Genomic DNA, 11996 nt, shown 5'->3' with positions numbered 1-11996 from the left:
AAACAGCCTGCAGAAGATGGGTAGATTTGGAGGGTGAGACTGAAGATACTCTATTTCATGATCTGAATGTAGGCACTTTTCCTCCATCCCCTGCACACAAAAGAGGCAGTAAACCTCTAGGCTTCTAACTCACACCACAATTTCACAGTTTTGAACCAAAAAAAAAGTATTAAACATTTAATATGTTGTAAAGAAATGTGGTGATAATTTAACAGATAAAAAATAAATCCTTCACCATTGACATAACTTGAGGGTATAATTCAACAGCTGTTCACCTGCTCCCCAGTCACATGCACAACCCCCATTGTGCTCCTTCATCTTGTGTTGGAAGAATGTTCTTCCCGAAATCTGCAGAACAACTAGAGCCACTTTAAACAAGAAGGAAATTAGGAGAATTCCTATGTTAACTGAAAAAAGATTCTGTTTAGAGCTAACTAAATTATCGTTTTCTTTCAAGTGTCTGTCTCACAAATGTCAAAATAAGAATACTTAGGGAAAGGAGTATAAAAAGAAGCTAGCAGTAGTATTTGATAAACAAAACCTTTTTAAGAGCGAGATGTAACAGAATTTCTTTATCCACTATCCACAAGGGCACTAGTTTGGGGCCTTAAATAAACTTGCAACGAGTGGATAAATAAGTCTTAGAGAGCTAATGCACAGCATAGGAGTTATAGGCAAATGTACTGTATTATAGACCTCAAAGTTGCTAAGGGACTGGGTCTTAATTGTTTTTACCACAACAAAGAAATAATAATTATGTGAGATTGTAAAGGCGCTAGCTAATGCTACAATGCTAATCATATTAAATATGTATATTTAATATATAAAGGCATCACATAAACACATTGTGCAACTTAAGCCTACACAAGTTATAGGTCAAAATTCTAATTCAAAATTCAAATAAAAGTTAAATTGAAAAGGAATAAGCTGTGACACAAGAGACTCCATTTTATTTCAAAATCTTGAAAGCTAGTAATTCTAACTAACTCTTCATCTACCCATGAGATTAAAAAAATACATATACACTGCATAACTTGGCAATGAACAATCACGTAGTTAACACATCAGAAGGATGGAAGGCATATAACAGTAGGGCTTGTCAAACATCAATAAATTGTTTACAATTCTAACAAAGTTGAGAGGAAATTTACCTCACAGTCTTCCCTAAATGTCAGCTAAAAATAGAAAATTATGTTATTTGATTCTGTTGTTTATTTTCACTTTTATCAAATCCTTGGGCTCTTGTGGATAATTACAACACTATGCAGCCTTGCTGTTTATTTCTGTTTTGGAAGAATGAGATGTAAGATAAGTAGTCCCAACACTTATTACCTAAGCTGATTAGCAGTCTTATTCAAACCACAGTCTCCTAAATGCAGTAGAATGAAGATAATATAAATTCAACATTCTAGTCTCATAGCAAAGCATTTGCTTTCTTCCATCTTTTAAATGCATTTCCATGCAGAATCTCATACACATATGGCTTGTCTTCATTATTAAGCCAATACAGTCACCATCAAAGGCTGCTAATCATCCAGAAATTAATTCATTTCATTACTTTGCTGGAGGGTCAAATCAACCATATGTTTGGTTCCTATAGGACCAAACATAAAAGAGGTAGAATCTCCAAGCACCTTGATATTGGTAATTATTTGTGTGGGCTCTGGAAGGAAGTGTCTCAAATACAATTATAAAAGCCTATGGTTTCATAAGACTTTACACAGCGCATAAAAAATGACAATTACAAGTCCCAATGGTCTTAGACCGATTTAATAAGATTTAACGACTCCACAATTTGTGCATTCCAAAATAGAAATGGTAATGTGGCTCCCATGGTCTACTGAATAGACTAGTAGGCTCTGGGTTCCCAGACTTCATTCTGTAGGAATTACTGCAGCCTTGCTTCCAGCAATTTCTACCACCTCATACGTAAATGAACATTGCTTCCAGAAATCTCCTCAATATCTTATACTCCTCATATTTCATATTTCAAGCCACTCTGTGCCTTTTCAGCTCTTTTGGTACTTCTTATTTCACAATTCTCAAAACAGCTTTCTTCCACATGGTCACTCAGCCAACAAGAAATGACCACATTGACCTAGAGATAAGCTGCTTTCTCGCTCCAGCAACCAGAGTTTTGGTCCTCTCCCACACTGAAAATGTCCTGTTACTTCCTTTCAAAGCAAGAAAATCCCCACCAAAAGGACTGCTAGAGTTTCACCAGGAAACAAATGGGGAGAGAGAAGGTTTGTCAGAGAGACAAATTTCTGGTGTGCCCAGGAATTTAAAACATTGTCGTGAAGGGCAGTTAGATTCATTGGCACTCTCAACCCATAGTCCACTGTAGTCTGTTCTTTAGTGAGTCTTTAAACCCCCAAATTCAACTACATAATTAGCTTCTTTGGCCTAATTCAGGAACTTAGCACCTTTTATAACATTGTTACAGAAAAATACATTCTGATTTCTGGACAAGAGACTTACAAACCATATTTGGAATGTACCAGCTTGTAGTTGTGTATGCATTTGGGATAGTTTATTTCATTATTATTTCATATTACTGTAGTTCTAAATTCTTTATTGCTCCATAAAGTTATATTCCTCCCAACTCATAGGATAGGTGCTCAGAAAACCAGATATGCTAGAAAGGCACACAGTTATATACTAGAAAGTTACATGGTTATTAATAATATGTTATTGATTATAATAAATTATTAATAATAATACATTACTAACAATACCAATAAGAATGTATTAGCAAGAAGTCATACGAGGAATGAAGGTAAAATATTAGATTAAGAGCTGAATTAGAGAGTGATAAGACATATCAATTTCCTTTGAAGAGTGACATGGGTAAAACCAAATATTAACCTATTAGAACACATAAAGTGAGAGCAGCAATAGCACACAACCCAATGTCACAGTTCACTTTCTGGCTAAAACAGCTTCAGAAATACCCAACTCATATATTTCTTTTAAATTCTACTTGCAATGTCATCTCTCTTTTCCTCAAAATCTGAGTTCTATGATCTAGGGATCATTAGGAATTTGGTCTGAGAGAAGTCAGGTTGGAGTTCCACTTTGTCTCTGCTTCTCTCCTGTCCCTACATTTGCTTTGAGACCCTCTCCAATAAGAGAGCTTAAGAGTTTCTTTAGTTGAGCTCAAAAACCAGGAAGTATTTTTGGTTTGGTTTGTTTTGTACTGGTGAGAGTATGGGGAAAATAAAAAAAACCTAGCATAAAATGAATGAGAAACACTGAAAGTTGTAATCATCACGTAAACACTAACTAACCACCAACTGAAGATCTAAAGTCTACACACTTAAACATATTCATTCATTCATTCATTCATTCATGTAATAAGCACATTCAAGTACTTAATATTTGTTCACTACATTTATCCCTAAGATCATCAAAATTGAAAAGAAAAAACAAAGCATGCAATCCATCTAAAAGAATCAAATCCTAACAAAGTCAAAACAGTATATATTTTAAGCCATACAACCACTGAGGGAGTAGAAGGAGCTATAGACAGAGCCAACTGTGGAGGAGGTGCGTGTTAGTGAGTTAGTATGTCTGGGTGGAAGGGAGAGCCTGCCGCATGAGAAGGACCAGATGGGGATGCGGCTACATCATAGAGAGAGGAGCCATGACAAGGGGATCTGTGCTTGCTGAAGAGGACAGGCCAGGCTCACATCATGCAGTCAATCATACTTCACATGGGTTGGGTTGTGAGGAGAGTCTGGTGGTAGGATGCTGTCATCCACCTTCTAGCAGAGAGAAGGAAGATTTTCCTGGACATCTCAAGCACAAATCTCTTTACCCGCTTCTAGAAAAGAAAGAAAGAAAGAAAGAAAGAAAGAAAGAAAGAAAGAAAGAAAGAAAGAAAGAAAGAAGAAAGAAAAGAAAAGAAAAGAAAAAAGAAAAGAAAGAAAAGAAAAAAAAGAAAAGAAAAGAAAAGAAAAGAAAAGAAAAGAAAAGAAAAGAAAAGAAAAGAAAAGAAAAGAAAAGAAAAGAAAAGCCAGGCTTGTCTACCGCCATACCACCCTGAACGCGCCCGATCTCGTCTGATCTCGGAAGCTAAGCAGGGTCGGGCCTGGTTAGTACTTGGATGGGAGAAAAGCCAGACTTTCTAAATTAAAATGCAATCAGTTTCTGAAAATAAAGCAACTCAGAGAAAACACAGGAAATTCTCCCATTTTCAAACCACCAAAAAATACCTATTGGACATTTCTCTGTATCACGCAGTGTTCTAGGATCCTGACAAGAGAGGTACATTCCAGTATAGAAGACAGACAATAAACAAGAAAATAAGCAGCTAAGCAGGAGTGTTTCTGATAGGAATAAGTGCTCTGAAGAACAGGAAACAGTACAAGACACAAGGGCAGGGCTGGTCATCTATAGTGGCTGGCAATTTCAATAGGTCAGGATGCCACTGAAGATGTGCTGCTGGAGGTGACAGCTGGCTGTTAAGAAGCAAGCCTAGGAGAGTGTGTGTCCCCAGGCAGAGTAAGAGGTCCACAAGGCACATACAAGTTTCACCCATCGGGTGAACAGAAATAAATGCTTGTGCATGCTGCATGCAGTGGGCTCTTAGAGAAGAGCCTTGGTACCCATAGACTCCATTGCCAGTGCTATGGAATGCCATCTCAATGGGGGAGGGTCATGATATAGTTCTCATTTTAAACAATTATTCTGTCTGGAGTTTAATGATGGAAGTATGGTGCTCAGCAGAAAAGGAAACAAAGTTTTCATCTAATTAGTCCATGCCTCCATTAGTCAAAGAGAGATGAAGGTGGCTCAGAACTAGAGCATCCACCATGGATTTTGAGAGTAGAGAAAAATGGCTGGATTTTGAGGCCTCTGAGTTTATGTTGAGGGGACCTGCCAGGAATGGATGGGAGGCAGACAGGGATGCAAAAGGATTTATGAGGACTCTTGGTTTTCTATTGAACATTTGGAAGATTAATGGGGACAAGGGTTGGAGAATAGAAAATGCTAGAGGGCAGAGAGTGTGTGTGTATGTGTGTCTGTGTGAGTAGGTGAGGGGAATAGTGAATAAAGGACCTTATTTTGGACATGTTAGATTTGAAATATGGACAACACATCTAAGATAAGTCAAATAGGCACTTGTTTATTTAAGGGGGAAATAAATGAGTAGGGCAATTTAGGACAGGAATACCCAAGAAAACTCTAATACATGGAACAAATGCAGAATTAGGGATATAGATTAAGAAGAAATATAGGATTTCCTGAAAAGCACTGGTATGGATTTCTTGAAAATGAGAGAATCCAGAAAAGTAAACTCAGCCCTCAAAGTCATTTTTTTTCCTCTAAGAGTGTTTACTAACCCTCAGCTCAACTAGTAAAGAGCTACAAGACTGAGCCAATGGGAATGAGGTCAAAGCACAAACATGCCCAGTTGTAATTTGAATTAACAGTCAGCCTCATATTACCCAGGGACAACTAATGCTAACTCTTAAAATATGAAAATAAATGAGGCAGCTCTTGAAGTCACAGCTCTTACCACCTGGTTGATCCAGATAACACCAAACTTTAAACTTGGAATAAGGTCATCCACAAACCAATAGCATCCCCAAGTACCTGATAGAGAAAAATACGAATCCTCCTCAGAAGAATGTATTTTCATCTTGGGCCTCACGTTATTCCTACAAATAATATTTAAAATGCAATAATCAACCACTGCACACCTAGAGTCTGAAACACTGACAACACCAAATGCTGACAAGAATGTTGGACAACAGAAACTCTTGTAATTGCTCGTGGAAATACAAAATGGCACAGCCACATTGGAAGATAGTTTGACAGTTTCTTACAAAACTAAATATACTCTTAACCATACCATCCATCGTTGGTATTTACCCAAAGGAGTTAAAAATGTATGTCCACACAAAAAAATCTGCACACCGATGTTCACAGGAGCGTTATTCATAACTATCAAAACCGGAAGCAACCAAGCTATCCTTCAGTAGGTGAAGGGATAAACTGGTATTCCAGAAAATGGAATATCATTCAGTGCTAAAACAACAACAACAACAAACAAACAACAACAAAAACAACTATCAGGCCATGAAAAGTGGAGGAACTTTAAACTATTTTGGTGAGCGATACTGGTAATGAAAAGCTATGCTATGCGTGTATAGGGTAAGGGCATATGTAGGAAATCTCCGTACTTTCCTCCCAACTTTATTGTCAACCTAAAACTCAAAAAAACTAAGTCTTAAAAAAAAATACAGTAACCAGCACACAAAGATAACCTGGTACACACACACACACACACACGCACACAGCGCAATAAAGAAGAGCAGAGAAAAAAGAAAACCTATAAAGACCAGATATTGAAATTATTAGATATAACTTTTTTAAAAATTACAATTACTAGATAAGAAAATTAAAATCAAGCTAAAAGTTATCTACAGAAGACAAAAAACTATAACAAATGATATAAGAAATCTGAAAAAAAATCTGTAACTAAAAAATACAAAAACCATAAACATGGTCACAAAGTATGAATATGACAGCAGATTAGATACAGATGAAGAAAGGATTGATGAACTGGTAAATAAGTTATTAAAATATCAAATATGCAATACACAGTGACAAAAGAGGTAAGAAAATCAAGAGAGCAGAAAAGGGCAGAAAATACTTTTTAAGTCTGCATCAAAAAAAAAAAAAGAGATAATAGAATACAGGCAATGTTTTAAAAAAATGATACCTGAATGTTTTCAGAATTGAAAAAGAAATCAGTCAATTTGCTCTGTTGTTTTTTTCCTCATTTTGTGAACTGACTGCTTAGCTAATTGATATTCAATGTTTTTTATTTTTCTAATACATTTTTGAAAGATATAACTCTCATTCTAAGAACTGGTTTTACTATAGTGTATGTTTTTAAATAATATGATACTTTTCTCACTTTCTTAATTTCCATCATGACTTTTTTTGTAACTAATGGATTACTTTGAAATGTGTTTTATCTAAATATTTTCATAAATATCTGATTTTTTTGAGCTCATGCCAATTCTTTATTTTCCTGGTTTTATTGCATTGTAGTCAGGGAAGATGGTTATATATATAAATATAAATTTATATGGTTATATATAATATAAATTATATATACATTATATATAATATATTAAATATAAAATATATATTTATATAAATTTATATGGTTATATATGATAAATTCTTAGGGATATGATGAAATTTTTTTCAATGAAATATATTTTTTTGAAAAGTTCTGTACATACTTAAAATAATTATATTCTTTGTCAAGAGCAAAACTCTATATAAAATCATTAAATCAAAAGTTTGCCAATTGTGTTTTTCTAATTTCTATGATTTTTTTTTGTAAGTTTGAGCCATCATTCTCTGGGAAGCATAGTTAAACCTCACACTATCAATGTGGCTTTGCCAATTTCTTCTATTTTTCTGTAAGTTATTTCTTTAAATATTTGGCAATTATATCTCATATGCATGCAATCATTATTGCTATGACTTCTTAGGGAATTTTTGCCTCTCTTTCATAAGAAATGTTTCCTTTCCTTTGCTTTTCTGTTTTTGTCTTATATTCTCTTTTGGTTATTACTAATATTTCTACATCATCTTATTTTAGTATTTACCTGGCATATATTTTATAGTTCATTGTTTTTCAACATTTTTTTATCCTTACATTGTAAATGTGCTTCTTTTAAACATCAAATAGCTAGAGATTAATCCAATCTGTTTATGTCTGTCATTTAATTTGTGTTTACTCCTTTCATTGTATGATTTTGATATATCTGAACTTTTTCCTTATTTGTGGATTTTATTCTTATTTGTGGGTTTTAAATATGTATTTTTATTTACTTCTCTTCTTTTCTCTTTCTACAAGAATGGTCAAACTATATATTTCCCATCTTTCCCTCTACTCATTTAGTGATCATGCATGATATTTTTACCATTTGTGCATTTACTCTTGTTTTTCACATATATACTTAAAATTATATTTTCCAAATAAGTACAAATAAATCAAATCTCTATCTTCTTATCAAACAACACAGAAGGGTGGCAATAATTTAACTTCCCTCTAAATTTCCCACATTCCTAATCCCACCTCACATGATTAGTATTCTATTCTTTATTTCTATATGGCTTATAAATTCACACACACTCTGGCTTTTTCACTATTGTTGTCATTACAATTATTTTACTCTTCAGTGAATATGTACTTAAATACATCACCATGTTCTGCACATTTTTTTCTGCTTACTATTACTTCCTGCATCCCACTCTTTCTTTATAAATTCATTATTCTTATTTAAGTACATTATTTGTATATTTCATATATCTTGCTATAAGAGTCTTTAAGTAATAATATTTACAAACCTATCTATTTTTCTCCCTTCACTCTTAAATATTCATTCAACTCAGCATTCTAAGTTCACAACATTATTCCTCAGGACCTTAAATATTTTCTTCCATTGTCTTGTCTTCTTTTATTTCTTTCTTTTTTTTTTAAGATTTTATTTATTTGACAGATGGAGATCACAAGTAGGCAGAGAAGCAGGCAGAGAGAGAGAGAGGAGGAAGCAGGCTCCCTGCTGAGCAGAGAGCCCGATGCAGGGGCTCGATCCCAGGACCCTGGGATCATGACCTGAGCTGAAGGCAGAGGCTTTAACCCACTGAGCCACCCAGGTGCCCCTCTTCTTTTATTTCTGATGCAAACACTACTGTCTTTAGACTGTTATTGATTTATCAGCACTCTGATTTCTCCCTGGTGGGTTTTAGAATTTTTCTCTTGATTTTTTTCAGTTTCTTTACACTTTGTGTGTGTGTGTGTATGTGTGTAGAACTTACTTATTCCATTATAAATTTTTTAATATCTTAATTTTATTTTATTTTTTTCAGTGTTCCAAGATTCATTTATGAATCTTGGATTCATTGAAGGAATGATTCACTCAATGAATCTTGGTACCATTATAATATTTCAATCTGATGGGTATTTTTTTTTCACTTCTGGAAAATTCTCAACATTATCTTTTTGGACGTTGCCTCTACCACTGTCTCCATCACCTGCAGGGACTCCATTACAGGAATGCTGGGACTGTTCATTTTGTCTTTTTTACCTCTTAACTTTTCTATTTTTCACATCATTATTTCTCTACGCTGATTTCTGAAAGATTTACCTGATCTATCTACCCCTTTACTGATTCTCCCTACAGTTTTGTCTAATGAATCAGTAAGCCCTCTAGTGATTTTTTTAATTCCCAGATTTTGAGTTATTTTTTATATCCATTTCTTCTACTTCATAACTTCTTATCCTTAGGTCATATTCTCCTTTATCCCTTTTGGCTTTTAAACATACTCATTTAAGCTGTGTTCATAGTCTTCTCTTATCACTTCTCCTTTAGACATGCACTTACAATTTGGAGTCAGAGTGGGGGTGGTACCATAGATCAATGTTCATGGAACCAATTCTATCAAACATTGCCCCATTCCTCTGTATGATCTCATTTCACATCATAGTTCTCCATGACTATTCTTTCTCTGGGTCTTAGAAATTTCTCTGTATAGTTCTTTATTTGCCCAAAACCTATTGTGGGTTCTGGTGCTAAATCTCTGGGAGAGCGTAACTCTGTGAGTTCAACAACTGAAAGTTCCACAGGCCTGGTCGTAGATAATTATGCATACAGTCATTGACCAAGGGTGGTCAGTTTGCTCTTTACTTGGACCCCAGCCTCATGGGTAGATAGCCCAGTTCCTATTCAAAGACGTAATAATTCCCCCAGCTCCTAGTTTCAACCTAGGCACTCAGGTTTTTCCCTGCTTAGTGTGAACCCACACATATGTTCCCCATCCATACAGTTGTCAAAAGCTCTGTATGAGGGTCCCTTATCTAGAGGCTGGTTCAGTTCAGCTTCTCCTCCCTTCTACTGTCTCCCTACCTTGATTCTTGAATCTTCAAAAATATTTTTAAATATTTCATCCACAATTTCTTTACATTCAGAATAGTATAAGGAGATCTGTTATGCTCAACCCATCAACATGACTGGAAGTCAAGAGCTCTTTTAAAGGAAATATCCCATTTGTGTTAAATCTTGAAGTGTATCTGCCTGTCCCAGCTTCATACTGAGTACAGACATATCTGTGGGTGAAGTTAAGCGACAGCATACTCGGGTTTCTATCTGTTTCCACCAGTGTATACAGGAGTCAAGGAGTCTCCTGGATAAAGAGTTCCTGCCTTATTCAAAAGCAGTTTTCAGAGTCTTAAAAAGAATCAGGATTGAAGAGTGATGGGTACATCATTAACTAAATCGTAGTGTGGATTTCAGGGACCCCCAACTGGCCCAGCAACTTTGTGGGAGGTACAGTACTGGAAAGCAAGATGATGCATAAATTAAAATCTCTCAGATCAAGCAACCATGTAGCAAAGCCCCTCTGTAAGGGTGAACTTCAGAAGAGGAGATGATATTTCCCAGTAAGTAAAACAAGGCAAGCTCTAGAAACAGCTTTCCAGACAGTAGAAATAACAGGGCATCGTGATGGGCACATTCCTGTGTCCCAGATAGTGACTCCCACAAAGCAGAAGATACATTGCCTGGCACTTGGCATGTATTAGGTTTAAATAGATGGTTTCTGGCCAAGTGAAGAGGTTGAGGGTATTGGGCTGAGTGGCTATGGACAAGGAACTTATAACAGAGACAGGGTGACGTGGCCAAACTGGCCCTAATGGGGATAGAGAGCAGGTGGAATGGAACTAAGTGACAGTGAAGACAGAGACTACACCCTGGACAGTCTAGGAGCCCAAAGAGATAGTCTCTCACCACATGCATGCTTTCTAAGGAGCCTCATAAAGGAGCTGAAGGTTCACTGCCATGTCAATGGGAACTTGTTAAATACGTTAACAAGGCAAATTTAATTCCAGATCCCAATGTGTCTCCATTGTACCAGAGATAAGAGGAGGTCTCTTATCTCTTGTGTGATGGGAAAAACATCTCCAGATACTTAGGGAAAACAGTGCCCTACAGAAGTTGAAATAAGACCAATACCAAGTGAGGAGACCAGAGAATTAGATCCTTTCACGTGTTCCTATTTCACTATCTCAGCAAGTGAGGAAGGCAGTGTGTCCCTTTGTACAAACAAGGGAACTGAAGCTTGAAGTTGAGTTACTTACTTAAAGGAACCAGTTTAGAAAGAGCCAGAATCTGAATTCACATCTACCTCGTTCCAGAGCTAATGCCCCTTCTCATTACATTTTCCTGTGTCAATTCCTTGAAACAGTACATATATTACACTCACATCTACATTTTCTCATTCATCGTGATTGGTCTTAGCTGCTGAAAATGCAGTGAGTGGGGAGCATATAGGAACATTTTGCAATCACTTCCATCTTACGTTTTCACAATGTGGATGGAAATGTGCAACAAGATCAGCATTTCCTAGGCAGCAAGGTGTCTTTTAGGGCATACACTTGTGTGGTAGCCCTCATTATACTCTGTAGTCATTAGCTTCTTTACTATGTACTTCCCATTCTTTCTCCAAGACCCACCTTCCATGACTACTTCGAGGAAGGCAAGTATGTCTTTTTAGCTTGCATCCCTAGCACCTTGCAACTACTGCCCACAGAGCATGAACTTGAAATATTTTAGGAATGAATGAATAATCAGGGCAATGGTCTGTGTAATGCAATAATTACCAAAGGGGATTTTTTTTTAGAGTGTCTAACTTTTACCCTAGTTATAACTTAAAGTCAGGAAGTTACTGGATTCTTTTGCTTCTTACATGATTTTTTTAATGATCTCATAATTTAATGCTTTTGTATATAAGCATCTGAAGACAATAAGTAGTTGATCTGTTGTTTCACCCTTGGCTGATGATTTTCAATCTGGAAGGAGCTTTTTAAGTCAGATAGCCAATTTAGTTCTTTTACCATTGATAAAATTTTGACTTAAAACATTCTTAAGAGTTTAAATGACCTACTTAGGCTTCCCTGGATGGAT

The 11996-nt window shown here is 35.9% G+C and overlaps 1 long non-coding RNA gene across 1 annotated transcript in view; it reads right to left on the bottom strand.

Annotated features, from left to right (window-relative positions):
- Positions 1–281: 281 nt before the first annotated feature.
- The window catches only part of LOC125109990 (uncharacterized), a 31342-nt gene continuing 19627 nt past the window's right edge, over positions 282–11996 (bottom strand). The window contains exon 3 of the long non-coding RNA XR_007130404.1: positions 282–348. This is a non-coding gene — a long non-coding RNA (uncharacterized LOC125109990). The remainder of the gene's footprint in view (positions 349–11996) is intronic.

Source organism: Lutra lutra, chromosome 9 (genome assembly GCF_902655055.1).
Source record: "Lutra lutra chromosome 9, mLutLut1.2, whole genome shotgun sequence".
In the NCBI taxonomy this organism is placed as follows: domain Eukaryota; kingdom Metazoa; phylum Chordata; class Mammalia; order Carnivora; family Mustelidae; genus Lutra; species Lutra lutra.
This window is presented reverse-complemented; position numbering and strand designations above follow the sequence as displayed.